Source organism: Argiope bruennichi, chromosome 1 (genome assembly GCF_947563725.1).
Source record: "Argiope bruennichi chromosome 1, qqArgBrue1.1, whole genome shotgun sequence".
NCBI classification, from domain to species: Eukaryota; Metazoa; Arthropoda; class Arachnida; order Araneae; family Araneidae; genus Argiope; species Argiope bruennichi.
Genome location: NC_079151.1, coordinates 105,883,559 through 105,911,356, shown reverse-complemented (window position 1 = coordinate 105,911,356; position 27,798 = coordinate 105,883,559).

The following is a 27,798-nucleotide window of genomic DNA, read 5'->3' as shown; positions in this document are numbered from 1 at the left end:
AGAGATCTAATTGAAATAAAACAAAATGAATTTTCCAGCTGCTGCAAAAGATAGTTTTATAGAAAGAAGAAGTAATTTTGTTTGTAAATCATAAATAACAATCAGATCCCTCTACCCATATGTAAACAAAATTTATTTAAAATTGATATTCAATATTAACTTAATTTTGAAAATAAAAAAATACTGCACTATCATCAGAACCATATAAATATGCAAATTTTCTGAGCTCTAATATATCATGAAGTGTGTAAAAAATTATAATATTTTGGCAGAAATTAGAGACAAAATTTCATCTTCACACAAGGGAAACAAATTTAAAAAAAGTGTTTGTAAAAAAAGGAATGTTATTAATGATTATTACACTAGTTTTGTTTCATTTCGATATTCACTGGATTTTCAAAATGAATCAAACAAATTTTCGAATTGAAGCAAGAATAATTTAAATATTCTCGCAGCTCTGAAATAAAATTTCGCAGCTGTGAAAAAAAAGTTTATAAAATCGAGATTTTCGCTATCAAGTGAGAAACATACAGTATTTGCTTGATTGCAAACTGAATAATGATAATCATGATTTTAAAGATGAAAAATTGAGACAGTTTGAATATTTTCATTGTAATGCACCCTTAAATCTCTGTAACCGCATCTACAACAACTAAATGTTATTTTCTTATCCACCGAAGCCTTAGTGACATAAAAGTTAAATGAAGCATTAATTTAATTGTGTACTTCTTCTGAATATGTGCTCGTTCTGTAATCTAATGGTTTGCCTCGTCATGCATGAAACCTTTATTTTTTAAGCTTATTAGAAAGATCTTCAATCATAAAACTTTTTAACGTCCTAAATTTATTTTCCTGTCTGCAACATCTAGAATCCTATATAAAAAAATATTTCTCAAAGAGATTAAACCAAGACTTATTTTAGTTTAGTTTAGTTTAGTTATATTAACGTTTCTTTGTAAAGCAGCACTAGGGCTATTTTGGGATGTACCTCGTAATTTTGAACCAGGGTCAGATGATGAGGACGACATCTGAGCTGGCACCCCCTCTCCACACCACACCAGCGGGAGGACGTTTGGCATGACAGATTTAACGTGCAACAGACCCCCTTACACGACGGTTCTTCGGACGGCTCACAAGCCGAGACCTTACCACCAGGCCACCACGGCCTCAAGATTTATTTTGGGAGAAATGAAGTTGTGAAGATTGCCAGTATTTTGAATAAAAAAGACTCGAGGAAAACTGCTTTAGATTAATTTATTCTAAAAAGAATAGAATAAGAAATTTAGCTTTGTATTGACAAAGAAGCTATCGATTTAGAATATAGAAAAATGGAATAAAAAGCTTTACTAATTTAATAAATATTTTAAATTTAATACTCCTTTTAGTATTTTTTTTGTGTCTACCAGTGAAAAAGGAGAACATTTGTGTATGATTATACTCTACTACCTATTTCATCTAAAATAACCAGCATGCACATATAGAGTTTGGTGTTTAGGAAAGTAGGCTTCAGAAATACATTTCCAAAATTTTAATTAATTGAAAATTCAGTGAAACTATGATATTTTTCAAACATAGTCCTTGAAAATAGTTCCCATTGTTAATCCTAATTATTTCCTATATGTTTAGATTTGAAGTCTTCTTGAAGTTTTGCTTGAATACATTTTTCAAAATAGAGGTTTTCTGCATATTTTTCATATTTATTAAAAAAACAGTTTAATTTGAACTCTTTTTTTTTATTTCCGTGTTAAAACTATATAATAAAATTTCGTATTGTTTTCGAAGTGGATGTATCTTGCTTAGCAAAAATAATTAATGATTTTAGGAGGTTCTATAAAGACAAAAAAAAAAATCTGAGAAAATGAAATTAAATACTCTTAACATTTAGATATTACGAATACGAGATTTGGAATACGCTCCTGCAAGAGAAAAGTGGATGCGTTCACTTATGGTAAGTACCTAATTTAATTGCTGAATTTCTCAATTATGCTAAAATAATGAATGTGTTATAATCCATATAAACACATTCATTATTTTATAAATTGCTTAAAAGTAGATTTCTAGCATATATCGGAGGTTCTGAAGATATATACGTATTCTGCTTTTCATGAAGGATTTCATGATGTCAAAATAACGTGAAAAAAAGGCACCTGTCGAAAGAACTGAAAGTCCAATGATATTTTTTAATTCAGTCAATAAAGTTCGTGTTACTTCAAAAATACTACGAATTGTGCTTGAAGATAATCAATCTTCCGAAATGCAATTGAGAATGCTTATATCTATTTTTTAAGATTTTTCTGGGAGTTGATGGAAGTGAAGTAGCTAGGCATATTGTATGCAATCAATGTTCGAAGTCAGCAAAATTTGAATGTAATCCAAACATACATTTTTGGACCCTTTTGTTTCTTTAGAAACTTTGTACCCGAATGTTTGCGGATAGCTTTCTTTATATTTTTAATATTTTAGCAGAAAATGAATGTATTTTTATTGATGTAGTGATAGTAATTTTTTTTAATGCAAGCGATTTTTTAAAAATTAATAAATAATTTAAATTTCGATCTTTTCATTTCTGCTGTTAAAATATATCAATAGAAATAAATCGAGGAGTTTTATTAATAAACTTAAACACATTTGTATCTTTAAAAAATCTATATACTGAATAGCTCTTTTTAAAATCTTTATACAAATGAGAGGCTGAATCATCAGATAGACCGTTATAAGCTTATTAATTATTATAGTAAAAGCATTAAATATAGAATTCTCAATTTCATTAAAGATAGGAATGATATACTAATTAATGAAAAACGGTTATTCTTTTTAGGAAGGCTGCAGTTTTTAATTCAAGGATATGTTTGCATGTTACATTGCGTTTAGGAAGAGCTACCCCTACGTCACCTGGCTTCCATTATTTATCAAAGCTAAGTAAAAATGAAAGCAAAAGGATAACATATAGAGTGTCATTTGCTGTTGAATAGAAAAGAAAAGAAAAGGAATTTTGTCATATATCTCGGTAAATAATAAAAGAAGGCAAATATATTTGAAAATTAGAATAGGTAAAATAGATTATTCATATCCGAAATATCTATAGAAATGTTAAGTTCATTGGCTATCTGGATATTCTTAAAATCTTAGACTATTATAAGTAATGAAAAAAATTTTAAAAATCCAGTTCTTGACAGTTAATATTCGTGATTTGGATAATAATTAAAATTACACTCGTTGTAAAGATATGATAAAACTATTTGTAAAAAAAGTGTATAATTTATTAAACTAAGTTTTCAAACATAGTTTCATGCGCAAATCTAATTATTTACATAAAAGCCCAATATTGGCAATTATATTTAGATAACTAGAGTGAAGTACTCTCTGATAATGCTCCATTAAATAGCGGATGTGGACTTCCTGTTGAAGCAGTATAGTAATTGCCATCAGCACAAAATTTGAAATATCTCCTCTTGTCATATTCCATTGAAACCATATGAGTCATTATCATATTCTCATTAGTGGAACTGGTGGCTATCAAAAGCCATATAAACTCATTAGGGAAGTGTGACTCATTAGTAGTAGGCTAAATCCTAGTGGATCGATAAATGCTGTAATGCATTAGTAATATTTTAGTTCTGTTGTTTTACCTTTATTAGATTGCTTTGGATTTTCTAAGTAGTTTTTCCTTTTTTCTTATTACAAATCTAAGAGAAAAAAAATACCAGGAAGTGTTATTGACAAATCAAGGGAAGTATATATAAACACAGGAATATATATTCCTGTATTTATATCAAAGTAATACTGATAATTTATCAGGAAAATATGCGCCGTTTATTTCTAGTAATTAATGGAATTATATTAAAGGAACTAATTTAGTCTGTTATAAAAATCAAATATCCAATTTCGCATCAGTAGAAACTTCTTCACCTTGTATGTTTTTTTTATTTTCAAACATTATATTTTTATTGATTGGTTTGCAAATATATTCTACAAGATGTTATGCAATTTGTTTCTGGAATAGAGAGAGAAAATCGATCCTATTTAATATTTAGAATGATAACATTCGGAATTAGAAGTGATTAAACAGATCATGAAAAATTACTCCACTCACATTCTGAATGGTACGGTGTACTTGAGTGACAGAATGGGCAAACCAATAATTTATATACTATGAATCATTCACAATAAAAATACATTATGTGTGTCTGAACGTCGAGCTACACGTGGATTACTGCATTTCTTTTTGATAGTGATTCATTTTCTTTCGTATTTCCAAGGGGTAGAGAGAAATTGTATTACCAATGGATAACTTTTCATCTTTCAACTCCATATGGTTTTTGGGCTGCAGTGATCTGATTGTAATGTCTCGCCTACGGAACCGTATGATTCTTTGTTTGAAACCCGATTTCACAAGAGAACTTAACGGATTTGATAGATGTTTTGTAACGGATTTGATAGACGTTTTGTAACGGATTTGATAGACGTTAACGGATTTAATAGAAGTTAACGGATTTGATAGACGTTAAATGCGTCTTGGCACAATGTCCTCCCTCCCAACTCATTTAGATATAAGTATCTTTAGGAAATATTAAATTTTAACATGTTAAACCATTACAAAGCTTACTTCTATAAAAATATTAATTGTCAGCTAATTTGAAAGCTTCAAAAAAACACCTGAAAGGAAGAGAATAAAATATTACGCTTTAGTATAAATTAAAAAAAAAATTATTAAATAGATTTTCCTTGTATAAAACTTTGTTATTATTATTTTTTTTTCTATTTTTCGAATGGTTTATTTCTGAATTTAATTTCCTGGGGAAAGACATATGATTGTATTCAGACTCTTTTCTCATTTTTTTATTATTATATAAACGAAATTTTTTTTTATAATAATATTACAATCAACTAAAAAATTAATTGAAAGAAAAATATATATTTTTTTAATTATCCTATGACTTGTGTGATAAATTAAGGATTATTTTCTCAGTATCTAAAAAAGTTATAAATGACTTGTGGGCGATTTCTATTTATGCCAACACATATATTTTGTTCAAAATTAAAAATATTTTAAAAAAATATCATAGATTTTATTATTCATTTAAGCTGGAGGCTTATCTCTTCTTTTTAAGATAAAGCCCTTAAATTATGAACCTACAAAAATAAAATAAAAGCTATTTCATTTTTTATGGAAAGAGAAAAAAAAGCAAAATCAAAAATATATAAGTTTTAATTATTCCCTACAGTTTGAACTGATTATTATTTATGAATATTTAAGAAAACAATATTTATATTATTGTTTATGCAGATTATTGGTGTATTCCTATTTTTAAGATTCTCATGGAATAAAAAAAAAGGATTCTTTTTTAATTTTGATTAGCTATAAATAAAATTGAGAAAATTGATTAATAAGTTACATATTTCAAACTGTCATTTAAATTTATGTATATACATTCCATTTATTTAGAGAATAGTTCATTATCCCGTTTATTTCTTTTAGCATTGAAAAATAAATCATTAAATACACTATTATTTATTTTTCTTTAACAAAACAAGCCATCGAAATCCGCACGTGTCAATTTCGTTCTAGCTATTTGTAATTATTTATTTGCAATCAGTTGCTTACGTTGTTACGTGTGAATAAATGATATTGGAATGTTGTAATGAAATATTTGAATCAGCCGATTCATGATAATCACCTCCCATACTTCAAATGTCTCAACAGATATAGATCGATTTAAAAAAATCACAATTTATTAAAGAACGACAACAGAAACAGTTTGTTTGTTTGTTTCTTATGGCACTTGCCACTGACAAGCCCGCTGTTACGAAGACAGCGATTTAAGCCTGAGGGGGAACGTCTCTTATTTTTTATAGCAGCGCCAACTAGGACAGAAACAGTAAAGTGACATTGGATATTTTCACTCTACACATTTTGACGAAGGACATTTGACATAATTTTGACGTACACATTTTGACATAAAGGAATAATTGTTGCCCTGGAATATATCTGATATATTTTGTCTCAACAGATATAGATCGATTAAAAAAATCACAATTTATTAACCCTCCAAGTGGCAACCCCGTCAAAAGACGGAATCTTTTCTCCCTTCAAAATGGCGGTCCCGTCTATAGATGGAATCAAAAAAACCCTTAAAACCTCGCGCTTATCAAATTTGCAGTTAATTTTATGAAAAAAGTTAAAAGCTGACTTTTCTCAAAAATTAGAGAATTATATCTGAAATCGTATTAAGAAGCTGCTCGTTCAGAGGCGCCGTGGTTTAATTGGCTAGATCTCTTGTCTTGTAAGCTGGAGGTCATGAGTTCGAACGTCGTCTGTGCCTCTCCTATAGAAGTATTGCTGTTAATTTTATGAAAAAAAAACAAAAAATAAAGGCTGACTTGTTACAAAAATTAGAAAATTCTATACGAAATTATATTCAGATGCCGATCTTGCCGAGGAGCTTTGGCTTAGTGTGTTAAAGCGCATGCCTTGTTAACAGGAGGTCATGAGTTCGAATGTGGTCTGCGTCTCTTAAGTAGACAAATTACGTGAAAAAAAGGTCAAAATCAAGCTCTGACTTTTCTCAAAACTTAGAGAAAGATATTTGCAATCGTATTTAGAAGTACCTCTTACCTAGGCGCAGTAAATTAGTTGGTTAAACCGTCTGTCTAGTAAACAGGAGATCAAATTCGAATCTCGTCGGTGCATCTCGAGTAGCGTTATTGTAAGTAATCCTGTGAAAAAAAGATAAAAATTAGAACATGATGTTGGAAATCCTATTTAAAAATCGCTATATCTAAATATTTTTAAAAATTTATCCTAGGCGCCGTGGTTTATTTGATTAAAGCGCATGTCTATTAAGTGGATTATTACAAGTTCTAATTTCATGTAGACTTATCGTAATTAAATTTATGAAAAAAAGACGACATTTTAAAACCGTTTTTTCTCGAAAATAAAAGAATATCGGAAATCGTATTAAGAAGCAACTGTTTTTGAGGCGCGAAGTTCAATTTGTTAACGCGCCTGTCTATTAAGCAGATCATGAGTTTGTGGTGGTAACATTATAAACCAGTTAACAACTTCCGGAGAAGCGTTTACACTTTTGTCTAGTGGCTTTGTTACGCGGCTACGAACCCTAACGTTGCGAGTTCGAACCTCAACCTGCACAAGTTCGAACATTGTCGGTGCATGTCTCGTAGAAGTATTGTGCTTGATTTTATGAAAAAAGACAGAAATTAAAGGTCGTCTTTTCTCAAAAATTAGAGAAAGATATCTGAAATTGTATTTCGAAGCAGCCATTCATGAGGCGCTGTGGCTTAGTTGTTTAAAATGCCTGTTTAGCAAACAGGAGTTCACGAGCCCGAATCTCTTCATTATAAAATAATTATTGCAAGTCAATATCTGAATATTTTTTTTGAAACGTTCTGAATTTTCGAAATCTATTGTACAGTTTTTGAATCCGGAACAAATATTTTTATGAGTTTTATTTTAAATATAATTCGCATATCTTTACAATCCAGTTGAAGCCGTCAATTCATTGTTTGTAAATGGATATTTGATTAAGATAAGTGCTTTATCATGAATGTTACAGTTCAAGTCAAGATAAGGGTTTGGATTCGGATATTACAGTTTAATTCTAAATATGCGTTCATTGTTTTCTTATGAATGTTACAGCTTATTATGAGATTTTTGTTCATTTGCTTCTCTTGAATGTTACAATTTAGTCCATAAAGATTCCAGGAATTGTTTGTCAATAACTATTAAGTTATCCATTTATGGATACAGATGCATTCAGGGCTTATACAAATATCAGAATCTCCTATTTAAATATTTTAAAGCTACGTAAGTACTTTAAATTGTGTTGAATATTATATTAGCTTGTAAAGTTAAACATGTGATTTTCGAATACTTTATAAAATGTTATAGGATGGTAAAATGAGAATGTTTGTTTTATAATACTGCATGAATCAATGTTTCCTCCAGGTCATGCCATTTTTAGGTGAAAGTGCATAAAAAATAGAGAAAATTCAATTATGATCACTGGGAATTTGTGGATTCAACATACAGATACATAAACATATATAGATTATTAATTTAATCGGCATTATTTGTTAAATATCTTCAAATAAGAATGGAGTAATATTAATAAGATAATTCTCTTCTTAACGTGATTCATTTATACTACTTCTCATTTAATTCTGTCAAAATAATGTGTGGTATTCCATAATTATGATGTTGTAAGTGACAGAACCAAATATTAGCCTTTTATTTAGCAAACGGGACGCTATTAATTCAATCGTATTTGCTCATCGAATGATAATCAGATAGACAAGAAAAACACTAATTTCTATTCTTAATTCTTAAAAAAAATTTTTTTTTTGTTAGTTTTCTAAGACCGTTTTGGAAATGATCTCAATTTTCAGAATAGTTTTTCTCTCGAATTCTTGAGCAGCTTTTTTTTTGTTCTTTAAAGTTTTTTTTTCTTTTATGTTAATAAAATAAATGAAAAAAGAGTAATTATTTTAATTCAGAAAATGATCTTTCTTCGATTCCTAATGTGAGATGTGGGAAAACACATTTGGAAAATGAAGAATTTTAAAATCAGGAAATAGAATCTAAAACATTCTTTTCAAGCTAACTAATCGGAGTTCCATGTGAAAAAAAAGAGAGTAAAGAAAATTGAAGTTCTGATAAAGTATATTTTTATACGAAAACTTTAAAGTTAAAATATTATTATTTTTAATTCAGATTTTTATATTGCTCATTATATTTAATAACTGTGTTTATTGTTTTTGAAATATTTTAAACAAATTGTTTTTACAAATAAAGTTGCATGTTGAATATATAAATTAGATTTCATCGTGTTGAAGCACGACTTGAATTAAATTCCAAAAAGCGAATACACAGTTATATTCTCAAATTTCATCATATTTTTTTATTTTAGAAGAAAGATTTTACAAGTGTGATTCAGCTATCGGAATGAAATTTGTTTCTACTGCAATATTTACAATTTCACTGACACTATAAATTTTCTAGTAAAGAACGAATTATTAGTAATAACAGCGGCCGAAAATATAAAAGTGCGAACTCTGTAGTAGTTTATGATTGTCGTTAAGTTTAAATTTTCAGATATAGTTCTGGTGAGTATGGAGAGTATAACTCATTGTTTGAAACTAAATGATAAACAAAAAGGAATAATGCATTTATATATATATATATATATATATATATATATATATATATATATATATATATATATATATATATATATATATATATATATATATATATATATATATATTATATATATATATGTAGAGTTTTAATTAATGGCCATTGCCATTCCAATGTTATACTGAACGCATCCATACTGATCACATTTAGTTTTATTGTATTGTAAGAGATGGCACCATGGGTTTTACTAATCGAAAGTGCTAAGTCACGTGACCATAAATTTTATATAAAACGAGCTGTTGGCATTCTCTCGAGAGCAGAGAAGGAGAGAGGCGTTGCATAGTTTAACTATGAGCAGACATCTTGTTAGGCTTCGCTCTTTGTGCCATCTAAATATTTTACTTCTAACTTTAATGTAAATAATCTTTCCCGTCCTAATTGTTAATGTCCTTTTAATCGTGTTTACTGTAAATAAATTATTTTTTTTTTATTTAGAAGTTTCTTAATAAGTACCCTAGACACTGATCCAAATGGGATTGAATGAGCATTTTGTCCCACCCAGTCCTACAAACTTGGGGGCACGGTCCGGATTTTGAATCATCGTTAAAGAAAACTCCAGCAACCAGTCTCCTCTTCAAATAAGTATACAACGGAAGGGTTCCCACCTTTGCAATAGAAGAATGTGTGTTCCTGCATGTCAAATGTCAAAGGCGTCATCAGCGAAAAAATTGTATTTCAAAAGCATCATCAGTCAAAAAACCTTATCTTGAAAGCATTATCAATGAAAAAATTATCGAAACATCAAAAATAAGTGTGCATTCCCGAGTAAAGTATAAAACGTTGTGTCGTCGCATACAGCTACTGAGCAAGATTCGCCACCAGGTCCCTTTTTCTCTCAAAATGGCTTTCTTACTAAAAGGCAAGAAAGAAGATTTAATTGCTCTCCGAAACGATTCGGTGTATCTGTTGAAACCGACTTGACGGAACCTAAAATTAAAGATCTGATTTTGAAAAGCGAAGATTATGATGAGGAAGATGCCAAAGTGATGTTAAATAGTATCATTGAGGACAGACTTCTAGCAGAAGTAGAAAAACAAAACCAAAGAGAAGAGCGATTGCGGAAGGAGGAACGTGAGCACGAACTTCAGAAGTGGAGAATCCGAGCTCAAAGAAATGTTGGTCATGAAAATTCGACAGATATTTCAATAACAAATAAGGCTTCGCAAGAGATGTTCCACCGATTCAACATGAAAGATGACATAAGTTTAAATTTAACGCTATTTGAGCACCATGCCAATTTAACGTTATTGCCAAAAGCACAATGGGTCCAGAAGATACTAGGATTAATTCCTCTGGAGGTTGCTCATTTAATTGCTCGAGAACCTGAGGAAAAATTGAACGATTACGAACATGTGAAGAATTTGTTGTTACAGAGATTCAAGTTGTCACCGGAGAAACTTCGACAGTTGTTTGTTTCACATCAAAAAGCTCCTGAGAAAACATGGCAAGATTTCTATCATGAATTGCAGACTTACTTTGATGGATGGGTAACAGGGCTGAAAATAGACACCTACGAAAGGTTACGTGAACTTATTATCGCGGACCAGATGAAACGGAAAGCACCACCAGAGTTTCAGAATCACTTTCTTGATGAGTGGTCATCCATAAATTCACCTGCTGATATGGTGAGAAAATTCGAGCAATATGACGATGTCAGGAGGTCATTGAAACCAAAAGCATCAGATCCATTCTTCAGAAGGAAAGATGAAGTTCAAGGAGCAAATAAATTTCAGAATTACCCACGAAGACCAGCGAATTTGCGGGATGGAAATAACAAGTTCGAGAAGAGACCTTTGCATCTAAATAGAAACTCATACGTCGAGAAGAATAAACCATGGAGACCTGTGAATTGTTGTTACTGCCAGACACTAGGACATTTTGGCGAAACATGACACGAGACATGACACGAGAGAAAATGAGAAGAAGAAAAGTAGCTTTAAGAAGCAAAACTTTCTATGCATTAATAGACACTGGTAGTTCAGTCACACTCCTCCGAGAAGATATTTGCAAACAAATCATCAAACCTTCAGAACTCTCAAGAGAAACGATTATATTATCTGGTTTAGGAAAATCACAAGTCAAAACAAAAGGGTCATTTCGGCAAGATATCAAATTAGATGGGCACAAATATTCTCTGACGTGGCATGTGGTGCCTACGTCATATTTAGATTTTCAGACAATTATTGGGTCAGACCTTTCAGAACAAGCCTCACTTGACTTCGCCAAAGAAGGTGTTAAGTTTCGAAGAAGAGAAGACGAAGAATATTTTCCATGCATGCACAACTATATGAGGCAAGACCAAAAGATGAAATCGAAATAGAGCACATTTCTAGTCCAGAAGTAAGAAAAGAATGATCGGAGCTAATTTCCAGTTACAAACCAGAAAAAACTGAAAGTACGGATGTATCCATGAGAATTATTTTAAAGGATGACATTCCAGTGTACCAACCTGCAAGAAGACTCTCATTTCCAGAGAATCAAGCAGTGAATAAACAAATCGACGAATGGTTAGAACAAGGGATAATAAGAAACAGCTCATCTGAGTACGCGAGTCCAATCGTATTAGTAAAGAAAAAAGATGGTACTACTAGGTTATGCATCGATTATAGAAAATTAAACAAAAAGCTCATCAAAGACCGTTTTCCATCGCCGTTAATAGAAGAAGTTTTGAATAAACTCCAAGAAGCTAAAGTATACACTACCCTTGATTTAAGAAACGTATTTTTTCATGTCGACGTAAATGAAAACTGTAAACACTTCACATCTTTTGTAGTTCCTGATGGAAAATTCGAATTCAACACGGTACCTTTTGGTCCGAGTACCAGTCCTAGCGTGTTCCAGATGTATGTGTACAGTATTTTCCGAGAACTTATGCGTAAAGGCATTGTGATAATTTACATAGACGACTTAATAATTCCAGCTAAAGACGAAATTGAAGGGTTCGAAAAGTTAAAGAAAGTGTTTGAAGTAGCTTCCAAATTTGGCTTAGAAATAAAATTTCCAAAATGTCAATTTCTGCAGAAGAGAGTAGAGTTTTTGGGTCACATCGTCGAAAACGGGACAATCCGTCCGTCAACAGCAAAAACGTTAGCAGTAAAAAAAAATTCCAGTACCGACAACGGTCAAACAAGTTCAAAGTTTCCTAGGCCTAACCGGCTATTTTCGCAAGTTCATTCCTCAGTATTCAAAGATAGTAAAACCGCTGAGTTACCTGACTAGAAAGGATACTTCATTTGTGTTTAACCAGCCACAATTTGAAGCATCCGAAAAGCTCAAGAAAATATTAACAGAAGGTCCAGTGTTAAATATATTTCGACAAGGAAGAAAAACAGAACTACATACGAACGCAAGTCAACATGGGTATGGAGCCATTTTACTGCAAGAAGGAGAAGATAGAAAACTGCATCCGATCCAATACATGTTTCATAAAACCTCTCCAGCGGAAGAAAAGTATAGTAGCTACGAATTACAAGTCCTCGCCATTGTCACCGCACTTAAGAAATTTCGCACCTACCTTTTAGGTAATCACTTCAAGACTGTTTCAGACTGCTCCGCCTTCCAAAAGACTATGGATAAAAAGGACTTAGTCACTGGAATAGCCATATGGGCACTTTTTTTAGAGGAATTTGACTACGAAATTATTTATCGACCAGGTAAAAGAATGCAACATGTAGATGCTCTAAGCAGAAATCCGGTAGTGGTAATATCAAACGAAACTATTACATCAACATTGAAAAAAGCCCAGCAAGAGGATGAAAATGTCCAAAATTTCAGATCGGCCATCAGCGGCAGTGTTGATCAAGAAAAAGTTTTCGAAAGAAACGAAATTTTATATAAATATGAAAATGGTCGGAAATTAATAGTTGTTCCAAGAGACATGTAAACCGAATTAATCAAATTAGCTCATGAAAAGGGACACTTTTCAACAACTAAGAAATCCTCAATCAATAATTCTTTATTCCAAACCTAACCAAACGAGTACAAAAAGTAATCTTGAACTGTGTATCATGTATACTAGCAAATAAGAAAAGTGGGAAGAAAGAAGGATTTTTGAACCCTATTCCTAAAGAAGATATACCACTAAGTATCTATCATGTCGATTTTATAGGTCCTATGCCATCCACGAACAAGAAACATCAACATATCCCAACAGTTGTTGATGCATTTACTATATTTACTTGGCTATACTCTGTCAAATCTACTTCTACTGAGGACGCGATTGACAAATTAAGACTACAACAGAAAACGTTTGGCAATCCAAAGAGAATAATCACTGATAGAGGATCAGTATTCACCTCTACAGCCTTTAGTGGCTATTGTATCGACGAGAATATCCAACATTTACAAACAGCAACAGGTGTACCTCGAGGAAACGGCCAAGTATAAAGAGTGCATCGCACCCTCATACCTGTCTTGAGTTATCAACAATTATGTAAACTGTGTTTTCCTTTAAATTGTGCATTTATATTTTAGACATTTTTTTCCAGTTATTTATTTAGAAAATTATTACTACTAGTGTAACGTTCCTCTCTATTAAGAATCAACGTATTTAAAGTGAATTTCTGAATTTGTTTCCTTTAATAACAGTTTGACCGAGTGGAATTGAATGTCAATTTTGAGTGCCAGTATGTAAACAACGATGAGGTCATCGTTCTATCAGGATTGGCCGAGTTGTAGAGTTTTAATTAGTGGCCATTGCCATTCCACTGTTATACTGAACTCATCGATACTGATCGCATTTAGTTTTATTGTATTGTAATAGATGGCACCATAGGTTCTACTAATCGAAAGTGCTAAGTCATGTGACCATAAATTTTATATAAAAAGAGCTGTTGGCATTCGCTCGAGAGGAGAGAAGGAGAGAGGCGTTGCATAGTTTAGCTATGAGCAGACATCTTGTTAGGCTTCGCCCTTTGTGCCATCTAAATATTTTACTTCTAACTTTAATGTAAATAATCTTTCCCGTCCTAATTGTTAATGTCCTTTTAATCGTGTTCTGTAAATAAATTATTTGTTTTTCTTTAAAAGTTTCTTGATCAGTACCCTAGACACTGATCCAAATGGGATTGAATGGTCATTTTGTCCCACCCAATCCTACATATATATATAATGAAATAATAACATAATATTTATATATATATATATAATGTTTAATCTGAATGCCAATTGAAAAGAATAATCGGGCCGATAGGCTTATTCCTTTTGTTTTTTTTAAATTATTGCTGGTTTGTGCAGTGTAATCTAGGGTTTACTGCAATATTTAATCCTTTACTACATTGTGAGGCACATATACACAGCATAAACTTCTTGTCTTTTTTTCATTAACATTGAGTAGTTAATAATCTTACCATAATTTTGAGTTCAAGCAAATAAATATTTTAGTTAATTTTAATAAAACATAATTTTAAAATTTCTTTTGCAGTTTATTTTCTTCTATTCCTTATCATATCTATTAAGATTGATAGAACTGCCACTAAACAGCACAAAACAGTGTAAACAAAGAGATCAACAATGATAAAATGCATGATATAAAAAAGGGAAATACGAGTGCTATTTATTAATATATTTAAAAATCTCTTAAAAATAATATCCTTTCAATTAAAAATTATGATTTTACCATTGATCTTCATAGTAACTTTTTTGAGGGCGAATACACATTTGGAAATTTCAAAATAATACTGAAAACAAGATTGTAATTATTTTCGGTTAAATGTTGCTGAGTTTTTTTTTTTGCTATATTTGATTCGTTGTTCTGCATTTATAAATAAAACTACTTTAAAAAAATATACTGAGAACTTTTTAATGAACTAAATGGTTTTCAGAAGTCATTTTATTGAGAGTTTGATATCGTAGAAAAAATTATATTGTTGATATTACTGAATATTACTGAAAAATGAAAAAAATAAAACCATGTAAGAATCATAAAAGGAATCAAAGGAAGAGAATTATTTAGCTGCATTTTATATCAATTAACGAAGTACACAGAGGATTTGCAAAAATGTTCTTTAAATTTTTTTCATTTCAAGATTTTACGCAAATATTTATTTCCACGTAAATATTTATATCCACGTAATATACATTTTTTGATTTCCTCATTGTCAGCGGGAAACTCCACTTTTAAAGATCACCTGCTCAAATTTGTTTAACTTGGGTTTCATTTCGAAAAAAATTGAAGATTTTTTTTCTTACTTCCTAAAATAACTGGTTTTAGATATTATCTGATCTTTATAAATGAAATGTTATTTTATTATCACAATATATAATACTATTTCAGATCTTTGTCAATTTATTTAAATTTGTTGTGTAAATACAAATTCAATTCTTTACTGTGTATTTTTTATCAGTGATTACAGTATCTGCACGGTGTTAACCGTGACAAGATAAATGTTAACACGGAATAAAGACAAAAAAAAAAAAACGTGCCACAGAGTTTGGAAACCTTAACCATTGGGTCTATTTCCAAAATTTTAGTATCATGTGAAAACTCACCTCAGTATCATATGACTTCAAGATGAATAATTAGTGCTCATCTGATCTTCACGGATCTCCAATTTAGAGAGAAATCGGAGAAACTAAATTTCGCTTTGTATTTTTCTGGTCAAAAAACATCAATTGACCCACAATCACCCACAATGTCATTGCACCGATTAAAAAAATCATTGCCTGATGTCAATGCTCATGACTCCCATATCAATTAGTAATACTTTACCACTTTTCTCATACGAAATTGTAATTTAGTAACAATTAAATGAGTTCCTTCAAATAAGCCTTTTGTTGGACCTATACAATCGCAAACCTAAATAATGTTAACACAATTCCGTCTCAAACAAAATATTCTTTTATGACACTTTAAAAAATTTGTTTTTAATAATTATTTTTACACCAAAAAATATTTGTGATTGACTAAAATAAATTTAAGAAACTTTGATGGTACATATATATAAATTGATAATTTTTCAATTAAAATACAGTGTGAGTAAGCTTGGTGGTTATAATGGTCCTTGCATTTTCAAATAACAAAAGTTCTGATAATGTTGAACAGATCTTGCAAGAGAAATATATTATGCAACGAATGGTATTTAATTTATTCTATTAATATATTTAGTAAAAATTTTATTAAATACAAACATACAAATTATTTTTAAGACATTTACAGAATTGAGGATTTTTTTCAATATTTAATTATATATACTACATACCATTTATGTTTACGACACTGTTACGCATCGTAAAAAAATTCCCTCAACATCCAAAAGATGGATCGTTGGATGATTGACTGTGTAAATGGCTTCCTTAATTGATGTCTTTTTCGAACGGACGATGGAAGTAATTATTTGAAATGGGAGCTTTAACGTTTCTAAGATGGTGCTTGTGTTTTTGAAAAGATCTCCTGATGTCTTTCATGAAAGTGAACCCAGGTTTAAAAAAAAGAAAAGAAGAAGCTTTTCTAAAAAGCCTTGGAAGTGATTAAAATTTTGATGGTTTTTCACTTCAACGAAAAGTTCCGAAACGAAAATGTTTGTGAAAAACCTCTTTTTTCCGAAGGACTTGCGTTGCAAATGAAAGAAATCCAAAGATCTGGTATGCGGTCTTCGAAATCTGAAAATGAATGGAAAATTTGTCTCAAAGAAATCAGAATCTACACTTCCGGATACTTCCACTTATTTATTCACATTTTCTTTGAAGTTTATTGAAAGCAATAAAACCAGAAGTTGTGCAAACAGATATAAATTACAAAAATTTAAAAGTAATTTATTTTTGGCGCTTTTTGAAATCAATAAAATGAGACGCGATATTATTTAATAAAATGCCAACAAGTTGGCATCCTGGACTATGGGTAGAGCGTCTTCCCCGTGATTTGGCAAATTGGTTTCGAATCCCGATTTGGTTATGGTTGTTCTTTACCCCGTATTTTATCTGTGAGGTGTGTGAAAGAGCCCCTCTGCAAAAAAGGGGTTTTGCAAGCGAGTGCGTGAGTGTCATCTTCATATGAGCTGGAAGTCAGACTTCTGCCCTCGGGTGCTCATGAACCTTTACCCTCAAAAGCTACTGCACAAACTTGGCTTAAAATCGCTGATTTCGTCTGATTTCGCTACTATAACAAGTGTCATAAGTAACAACAAAAGACAATACCTGTTTTAAAAGTCCAAAATATTTATTTCATATTAAATACTCCCTAATACATTTTAGAAAATTTTTTATATAAAACTAGAGTTTCACTATTTTATAGTAGTCAGGTTTTTAATGTGATTTCAAAATGGAACTTTTAAGTCTGTTTCTATTTAAGCATGTATGCAGAAAAATAAATACATGCATCATTTTTAAAATGCAACATAAATACATGCATAAATTTTAAAACGCAACATTATCCGATTTTAAACTGATTGTAAAAAACCTCTTTATCTGATGATTGTATTTACTACTTTTTGCCGATACCTTTTATCCTTATTTATTTACCGTGGAAAATCGGTTTTATATTATTGCTTAATTCATAAATATGGCTTTTTAAAGAAAATTAAAGAAAAAACTTCAAAATTTCGAATGATTCTCAGTACAGGAGTTATGAAATGAACAAAAGTCTCTTATACGATACAAGTACGTAATCTCATTTATTATTAAAAAAAACAACTTTTTGATGAGTTCGTTATATCTTGATATCTTATTAAGAAATACTATTATCTATAAATCAACATTTTCACAAAAGAATCAAATCATGAGGAATATTATGTTATGAAAAATTATCTTTTCGCCAAAAGTTGTTAAAGGACATACCTAATAAATTCTCTAAAATAAGATGATAAATTATAATCCTTTCAAAACATAATTCATAAGAAATGCCAATTTAAATAATTAAATTTGATTCATACACATTTATAAACATGGTGTAATACATAAGTTTTATGATACTATGAAAGAAGAAAATAGTATCGGAAAGAATCCAGACAGATCCTAAGTGTCGTCATAAAGATATCAGAGAAAAAAAAATCTCTTTTTGAAAGTTTTCAAGAATAAAACTGTGAATTCAAGTTCATTTAGCTTTATAAAAAAGAAGTAAAACAATTTTATTTTACACTTGAGAGTACTCTCCGCTTCTGAAAGAATACCTCATTGAACTCAAATTGACTTCTTTTATTCCTGAAAAACTTCTAAATAAAACCAATTGCGCATTTCCACTGCATGATTCTTCCTTTTTTTTCTATAACAGTATGCGCAAGATTGGTGAGTCAAATCTCCGTTAAGAATTTGTATTTCGAGTGTGATTCAGTTTTATTATATTTCATTGCGTCTGATACATTATTAAATATTTCATACTTTAAATCAGATACGAACGAAATTTAATATTTGAGCTGGACGTATTTTTTAAAAGATGCTTCGTGTCATTTTCGTTTTTCGTGCTCAAGTCGTTTTCAGTTTTTTGTTTGTTTGTTTGTTTTGTAATGTTTATCATAAAAGTTTAAAAAAATATCTTTCTAAAATTTTTCTGAATTTTTTCTAAAATTTTCTAAAATTTTTCTAAAATTCTAAACAGATTTTTGTTATTCTTATTAAAGAAAAGTCAAATCATTATTTAAAAGATAGAACTTCTCCGTTTCAGAATCATTTCGCTTTAAGATAATTATTTATATAGGAAATAAGTCACATGATTTGGATAATAAGCTGAATGAAGAGGAACATGAATCCAATGTTTTAACCATTAATTCGGAAATTGAATCGTGATTCGTTTTCTTATCATAAAGGATCAATCGAATATATCATATATTAACACCTTTAAATTGATCTTACCAGCATTTCTCTGTATAATCGCAAGTTAAGTGTATATGCTGTCCATATTTCAACCAGATAAAATCAAATTAGTCAATTTCAATAAACTCTTCATTTGTCTTGAGGGAAGTTATTTAATTTACTTCCATTTGAAAAATAATTGAAAGGACTGAGACAGTTCTGAAAGCACAGCAACACCCTATACAAGCTCATCGTCATTGCTTTACAATTTATTTTTGAATTGTTGAATAAGAAGAATTGTTGAATTGTTAAGAACTTAGCGACAGAAAATTATAAAAGTCCAACTTTCTTTTGGAATTCAATAATAATATTACTTTTGATCGATTTCGTTCAATACTTGACTCTTTTGGCCACCAGTTGGTTGTCATAAATGCTGTAGTTGTGTTCTGGCTTATAGCATTTTACAAGCCCGCTGGCAGTTATCTGTAATCGATTGAAGCCGTGTGAGTGTTTCTTGATTTTTCAGTAGCGCCAACTAGGGCCAAGAGTACGACTTAGCTACTTCATGCGTCACATTCGCTTGCACAACCCCTTTTTAGGGGGTCACATTCACACATCTCACAGATAGAACAACAGAAGAACAACCATGCCCGAACTGGGTCTCAAACCCGGAACGCCCAGACCACGCGGAAGACAGGCTAGCCCTATGCCAGGACGCCGGCTCATCGGAAATGTTATGCAGTATTTGATTTCTATTGAATTTTTTATTCACAACTTGTTTATAGCCCTTCAAAAAATATTTCTAAGTATCAGATTGTGATGTCAAATATCCTTATAATTTTAATAGCTTTACGTCTGCCCTTTTTATTTCGAGACTAATCGAATCTTATTGACGATCTTGTAATTGCACATTTTCTTTTCTTGTTCTCTAGCTTTCTAGCTAATTTTATTTCTTTATATTCTTCTTCGCTTTTCAGCGTTTGGTCATAGATGAGAATAGACAATCAATAAAGACAGTTTTAATTTCTTTTCCACAATACAAATTATTGTTCAAAATTATGCAAAAAAAATATTTTTAAAAATTTTAAGCAAATAAAAAATGCAGTAAGTAAATGGATTTCCTTTAAAAAGAATTTTTCAAAATTATAAAACAATGTAAAATTATTTTTATGCATTAATATTTTCGAAAGTTATCGAGAAGAAATGTTAAAATATTCCTTACTTTTGAATTATTTAAAATTTCAATACATTTTAAAATAATTTATCCAAAGTGTACATTGCCATCCTCTGAAAATTTCTCCATTAAATCTAATAGTTAAATAGTTTGGACGATTGAGTGTAACACATACATACGCACGTGCACGCGTTCTCCTTCTTCTTTAGTAGAGATTTGCCACATATTATTTTTCATCCAACTTTTGTTTATTACACAAATGATCCTTATGAAACGCAGCTAATGTTCCTTAAGAAACAAGTTAAATACTCAAAATGTATTTAAATAAAATCATTTGGATAAATTATTGTAAAATCTCTCATTTTCACAGAGCCATTTGAATTTCGAAATATATTAAGTATTTATGAAGGGGAAAAACCTCGCAGCACCGATAAAATAATAAGAGATTAGATTTTAAAAGATGTGGAAAGTTACATTATTCATGTTACATCAGCTGGCCTGTTACCAGCTGTTATATATATATATATATATATATATATATATAAGTAACCAATCTAAAGTAAGAAAAAGTTTGAAAACGAAACTAAAATGAAAACGAAACAAAACAGTTTCGAAATCGCAACTAAAATTTATAAACTATTTAAACTAAAACCAAAAAGGAACTTCATAGTATTTAATAAACGGGTGGAGATATATTGATGACCTACTTTTGATTAACTTCGACAATACTAATATTATTACTAATTGCTATCCAAAAGATTTAATTCTAAAAGATACAAATATAAATCAACTTGAGGCTACCTTTCTGGATTTAAAAATCGAAATTGCTAATGATAAAACAATAGTTGGTATATACGATAAAAGGGATGATTTCAACTTTAAAATAACAAAACTATGTAACTACCATTCCAATCTAAACTCTAAAATTTTCAAAAATCTAATTTTCTCACAAGTTAACAGGATCAAAAGGGTTTGCAATAATAAAAATTCTTATATTGAAGCATCAAATATCCTCCTTAAAAATTTAATTAAAAATGATTTTCCTAGAAATTACTGTAATGTCAATTTTTTAATTAAACAAGGTATGGTTTGGGATTAATCTTTTGGCTTAAATAAAAATAGAAATTTACTTGCATATTGGATCACTCAATAGATGGCGCTGGGTGCCTACCTCTGTTTACATAATTTACCGTTAACTTTCAAAAACAGGAAATCACAATCGATTGTTTAAAGTTTCATTCACTGTTGGATGGTATGTTCTGGCCTTTTCGTTTTTAATTTTAATTTTAATTTTAATGCTGTTTTTGTTTTTATTGTTATTGTTTTTATTGTATTTTTACTTTGTGGTTTTTTCTAATTTGTTATTTTGTATTTCCTTTCTGTTAAAATGGTATATCTCTTGAGCATAATTTCGGGGGATTTTCGGGTCACGAGGAATCATTATTAGACTTAATGTCTGTATGTCCTCACAGAAAAAATCCCTTTATTTGAATCCCTGCCTGAGGGTGACCCTTGAAAAAGTCTTCAGGCCGGATTCTTTTTTAATATTTTTTAATAATTTTTTTGGTTTAATTTTTATTTGATTTTTGTTTTTCCTATTAACTTGATTCTAATACTTTTGTATATATATATATATATATATATATATATATATATATATATATATAGAAAATCACTTCCAAGCAACATACTTGAATTTCTTGCAATATAGAAAACAACGATATTTATAACTTATTATTTTTAAAATATGCTTATACATATTTTCATTTTTTACTTATTTTTATAAAAAATTGAAGTTAGTTAATACCAAACACGAAAAATAGTACGTAACACATGGCACATATATTTTAATTGTATAATGGAAGTAAAAGACAGCTTGCGATAAAATATTCCATTGTTCATGTCAAATTAAAGGATAGTGCTTTTCATCATAGGGAATCTTCTTACAAAATTACTATAAGAAATGGTTCACCGCAAATTTTCTTAAATATTAAAAATTAAATAAGTTATCGTTTATGAATTTTATAATATACTGTTTGAATAGAATATTCGATATATTTCTCAATGCGATTCGAAACTCCTGATCTTCTTATAGAAGTATTTCATTAATATTCATTTCACATCATTTGATTTACTTTATAGCAATAAAAAGTTTGGTAAAAAAAGTTATTTTCTTTAAAAAAAAGTGAATCTAATTTTTTCAAAAATATACCTATAAAAAGCAGAAAACTTCGATGTAAATCACTTAAAACAAGTAAATTTAAAAGAAATAGAAAATTCATAGATTATTTTTTTAAAGTCCTTTAACTTTAATTTATAACTTAAATATATTTTGTAACAATTATTGATTTTAAGCAAAACTTTTGGATTACTTGAACACATTTAAATTCATACTTTGCATAATTTATCAAGAATAAACCAAATTTATGAAAAAAAGGTGAAATAATTCAATTTTTTAAAGATAGAATCGTAATTCACATTGTTAAAATTATAGATTAAACATTATCGAATAAATAAATTTGACAAATTTCATAAATGCAAGTCATCAAAGCTACTTCAAGGAAAAATAATAACTAATTTGGAGTACTATTTCACAATTATGGTTTATAACATATTAAGCTTATACAGTTGCCTTAAATAAAATAATATCTTTTTTTATTCAGATATTTTGAATATTCTTTTAATAACAAATTATTTCAGAACTCAGCTGAAAAAAAAATTTAAATATTTCTTATTTTGTGCGATAATACATATGTTCATCAGTGTCGCTTGCGTTTCCAAAATTGTAAATATATTATTAAATTGTTTTAGAAAATATTAAGACTCACTTTGGACTGGTAAGATGCAATGCTTTCATTTCGCTTGCATAATATTTCTTGAAATAAACCATTACCTCGAAATACAAGACAGTTTCCTATATTTATATTCATTAATCCTAAGCCCATTGATAAAAAATAAAAAATATGAGCATTAATATTTCATAATCGAATCAGTTAGAAATTAAATATTCTCTGATAAAAGACCAAAATAGAAAAGTTATGGACATTTTTCAACTTATTCGCTTGAATTTTTCTCCTCGGATGCATTACAGAGAAAGGATGTTCCGTTCGGCCGTTACTGACATTGTTCTTAACCATTAATTATCATTAAATAATTAATAGTCCATTAAATCTATTAATTAGTTTTTTGCAACCATTTGAATATTTGCTCATTAAAAGTCGAATGAACTAAAACAAACAGCCAGAATTAATTAATTTTTCAAGTTGTAGCCTTTCATTTTAAAATTTATTTGTTCATATTTAATTCATTATCTTTTTCAGATTTTCAGCTAGTTTCTAATTTTGGACACGAGGAAATATTAATTGGTCACAATTAATTATTTAAAAAGCATTTTTGTAAGGTATTAGAGGTTTATATAACTTTTGTTAAATTCCATATTCCTTGATTAGCTTTTTTTTCCTTTTTAGGGGCTGTCAACTGTGATATCATCCGTAAACATTCGTCTATTTAAAAAAAAAAGCTTTTATTAATAAGTAATATATAATAGGATAATTTGATCAATAATGTAGTGATTCTGATGACAATCACTTATAAAATCTGTATCAATGAAATTACATGTATAATAAATAAAAATCCTCGTTAATGCATGAAAAAACTATCTGACTTATGTTTTATACAGAGAAGCAAATTTATATAACTTATTTATTATTATTATTATTACCCTTTTCTTTGTTGATTTCCTCCATTATCAGGATTATTTTCTCATATCTTTAAATAATCTGCCGGACACAGCAGAGCTACTGCTACAAGCCAGATATCTTTGATTATAGAGAAGGCCTATCGAAGTCTTATCTCATTCATTTAATTTCAGAATATATACATCTGATGTTCAGTAATACACATAGGTAATTAGATTCATCCTTATGGTTATACAAATTTTGGGAACTAGTTTTTTTTCCGAACACAGCTGGTGCAGTTCATATTCAAAATATATCGACTAGTTATAAAATACCCCTTCGTGAAATATATGCCGATATGTATGAGATTTTTCGCTTGACGCCCCTCCTAAAAGAATAAAAAATAGAAGCAGAATTCTTGAAGTAAAGACTTGAGGTAAATAGAAATCGTTTACATCTTCAATCTTTTCATAGTTCGACATTTTTTTCATATTTATATTACGCATTTTTTTAGTTTATTTTTAAGCCAAATTATACTTGTTTTAATTTTTTTAATTAATTTATTTTTAGAATAGAAAATAGATAAAAAAAAAGTAAAATAAATTTAAAATGGTGCAGATTTTTTTCATAAGCCTTACATAAACATAATAAATTAAAATGATTAATTTCGACTACAAAATGCATGGTATTTCTAAAATCATTTGACAAATCTTCAGATTAAGCTAGGCATACCACAACGAATTATTTTATAGCAAAACATAGAATTGCAAATTCATAGATTGCACTCTGTGGAAAGCATTTTGTTAGTGATTTATGTTGTGAATTAAAGTTAAATTGTAAAATAAATTTTCGGAATTTTTTCTTTGAACATTACATGCATTTCTCTGAATCCTGTAACTGCATGCTTTCAGTTTGAAACTCAATATTCTGTTGCAAAAATGGCTTATTTCTGTAAGCCTGGCCTGTATTAAAGTTTAAAACTTGCTTCCGTGATTTTTGAAGCACCCTCTATGCATACAGTTTTTAAAATGAATTAGGTAAACTTTAAAAACATCTCAAGTATATTGAAATGAATGAGACGTTTACTGCCTGAAATGACTCTTATAAAAAAGTTTATTTGTTTTTTAATCATTTTGTAATTTTAGAAGTATTTGATTGCTTTCGTTTTTGTCATTGAAACACCTTATATGCAGCCTGAAAATAAATTCATTTTTTTGTCTCATTTTCCTTCAAAATTATTGATTCTCATACCCTGCATTATAATTAATAATAAAATTCGTATTTTTATCTTTCATTTTATATAATTATCCTTATACAATTGTATTTTATTAATTATATGCTCTTATTTGGTATTAGTAGTAAATAGCAAAGTTGTTTCTATAACTCTATTCTTTAAAAACTTTCTTGTTTTTATTTAATGCTTCTATTCTGCTTACTTGTCTGAAATCTCGTAAATCTAAATGCAAGCAAAAAGGAATGAAGAACCATTGCACATTTATTATAATTATTTGAGAAAATTTATAAATAAATTATTTCATTGAATAATTAATTTGAAACATACTATCTAAAGAAAAATCACAACACAAGTTTTAAAAGTACTCACTAATTCATTTACACTCATGTTCATAAATTAAGGATAATTCAGAGTCACGCGGAAAACGAACTCTACGTCGTCACCCGTAAAATGACTTCACACATCTTCAAAATTCATATGCAAATTGCAGGAAGCCACCCGATGACACTGAGAGTATGTCACACTAACGAGAGTGCACGAGAGTGATGTATAAGGAACACAATCAAAGAAGTAAAATTGTTCGCAAGCGCTTTATAAGCCTTTCAGTGCAATAACCGCATAGTTATGACACAAAGGACGCATTTGGATTATTTTTTACGCAGTTGAATTATAGGCCGTCTAGAATGTGGGCGCATCGAGCTGGAGGTATCCGAGGTACTTGGAATTGCCCAGAGTGTCATCTCCAGGCTTTGGCAACATTCCAAGATGATAGTAATCTGAGTAGACGTTACAGCACAGGTCGCCCCCGAGTTACAACGCCGAAGGAGGACCGGTATTTGGCAGTTACTGCCAATAGAAACAGACTGAGCGCAGCATCAGACCTGTCTCGTCAGCTCTCTTCAGCCACTGATACGTCAGTTCAAGGCAAACTGTGTACAAACACTTAGGGCAGATTGGTCTATATGCTCGTAGGCCTGTCAGATGTGTTCCACTTACTGCAACTCTATGTCGCCTACGGTTAGCCTGGAGTAGACAGCATGCATTGTGGACACCGCAATAGTGGGCTTGTGTGATTTTTTCCGACTAGTCCGGGTTCAGCTTGCAGTCTGATTCTCGCTGGACTTTCATACGGAGAGCGCCAAGTACTCGTTACCATCAAGAAAACATCATTGAACGACACCGTTACAGTGGTGCAGGATTGCTCGTTTGGGGAGGAACTATTCTGGGTTCCAGAACTGACCTGCATGTTCAAATTGGAGCCATGACAGGCCGAGTCATTCTGGAACAACGAGTACATTTGTTTTGGGGCGCCATGTGAGCAGAATTCATGTTTATGGATGACAACGCCCGTCCTCACCGTGCAAACATCGTAAACGAATGCCTTCGATCAAAGGATAGCACCTGTATGGACTGGCCAGCATTCTCACCGGATTTGAATTTGATAGAGCACGTGTGGGACATGCTTGGCCGACGAGTTGCAGTCCGTCAACCATCTCCTAAATGTCTATCGGAACTTTGGAGAGCATTTGCTTGATGAGTGGTATAATATTCCCCAAGATCAAATCGATAATTTGATATTCAGTGCTCCTAGGTGTCGTACGGACTGTATTGCATTGTCTGGGAGTTACTGGGTTAAAACTATGTATTAATCATCATACCAACTATGTGATTTTGGTTTTTGTAAATAGGTTTTTTTTTGTAATTTTCTCCAGGGAGCAAAAAAATCGCAATTTTTATTAGTGATATCGAGAAAAAGGTAACGAGCATTTGGTTTGCTCGTTACCTTTTGTTTAATAAATAGGCTTTACAAATAAGTTTGCTTCTGATTCTTTCTTTCCCTGAACTTGTATTATCCTTAATTTATGTACATGAGTGTATATAAAGTATTATTTTCTTTTTTAAGAAAGAGTGATACATTTATGATTACCAGAAATAAATGCCAAATAACTTTTATATGAAATAATTACCTTTATGGCTTGTATTTTATTTTAAACGCTATACTAATTATTTAGGCCGGCGTCCTGGCATAGGGGTAGCGCGTCTTCCCCGTGATCTGGGCGTCCCGGGTTCGAGTCCCGGTTTGGGCATGGTTGTTCTTCTGTTGTTCTATTTGTGAGAAGTGTGAATGTGCCCTCCTGTAAAAAGGGGTTGTGCAAGCGAATGAGTGATGCGTGAGTAGCAAAGTCGTACTCTTGGCCCTAGTTGGCGCTGCTATAAAAAATAAGAGACGTTCCCCCTCAGGCTTAAATCGCTGTCTTCGTAACAGCGGGCTTGTTAGTGGCAAGTGCCATAAGAAACAAACAAAACAAACAAACAATTATTTAGAATTAAGAGAAGATATCTGTTCAATTATTTATATTTTCAGCTATCATTCACAAGAAGTTAAGATAAGAATATAAGTAGTATTAATTATGAAAAGTAATTATTTAATTTTATTCTACCACTTTCTAATCCTCATTAAGACTATTTCTTTAAACTTCTATATTCAAAGAAAAATGTTTTATTTATTTCTGTTTAAAATTTAATACGTGTTCAAAAATGTTTTCAACAAATTTTAGTAATTGAAGATTGCAAAGCATTAAATTATTTTATTAATTATAATTGAAAAAAATCAAATAAATTCTTTAAACATTTTTATTTAAAAGAAAATGTTTCATTTATTTTTGTTCCATATTACTGATTCATACATCTTCCTACATTTTTATTTATTTCTTTAAACTTCTTTATTCAAAGAAAAATGTTTTATTTATTTCTGTTTAAAATGTAATACGTG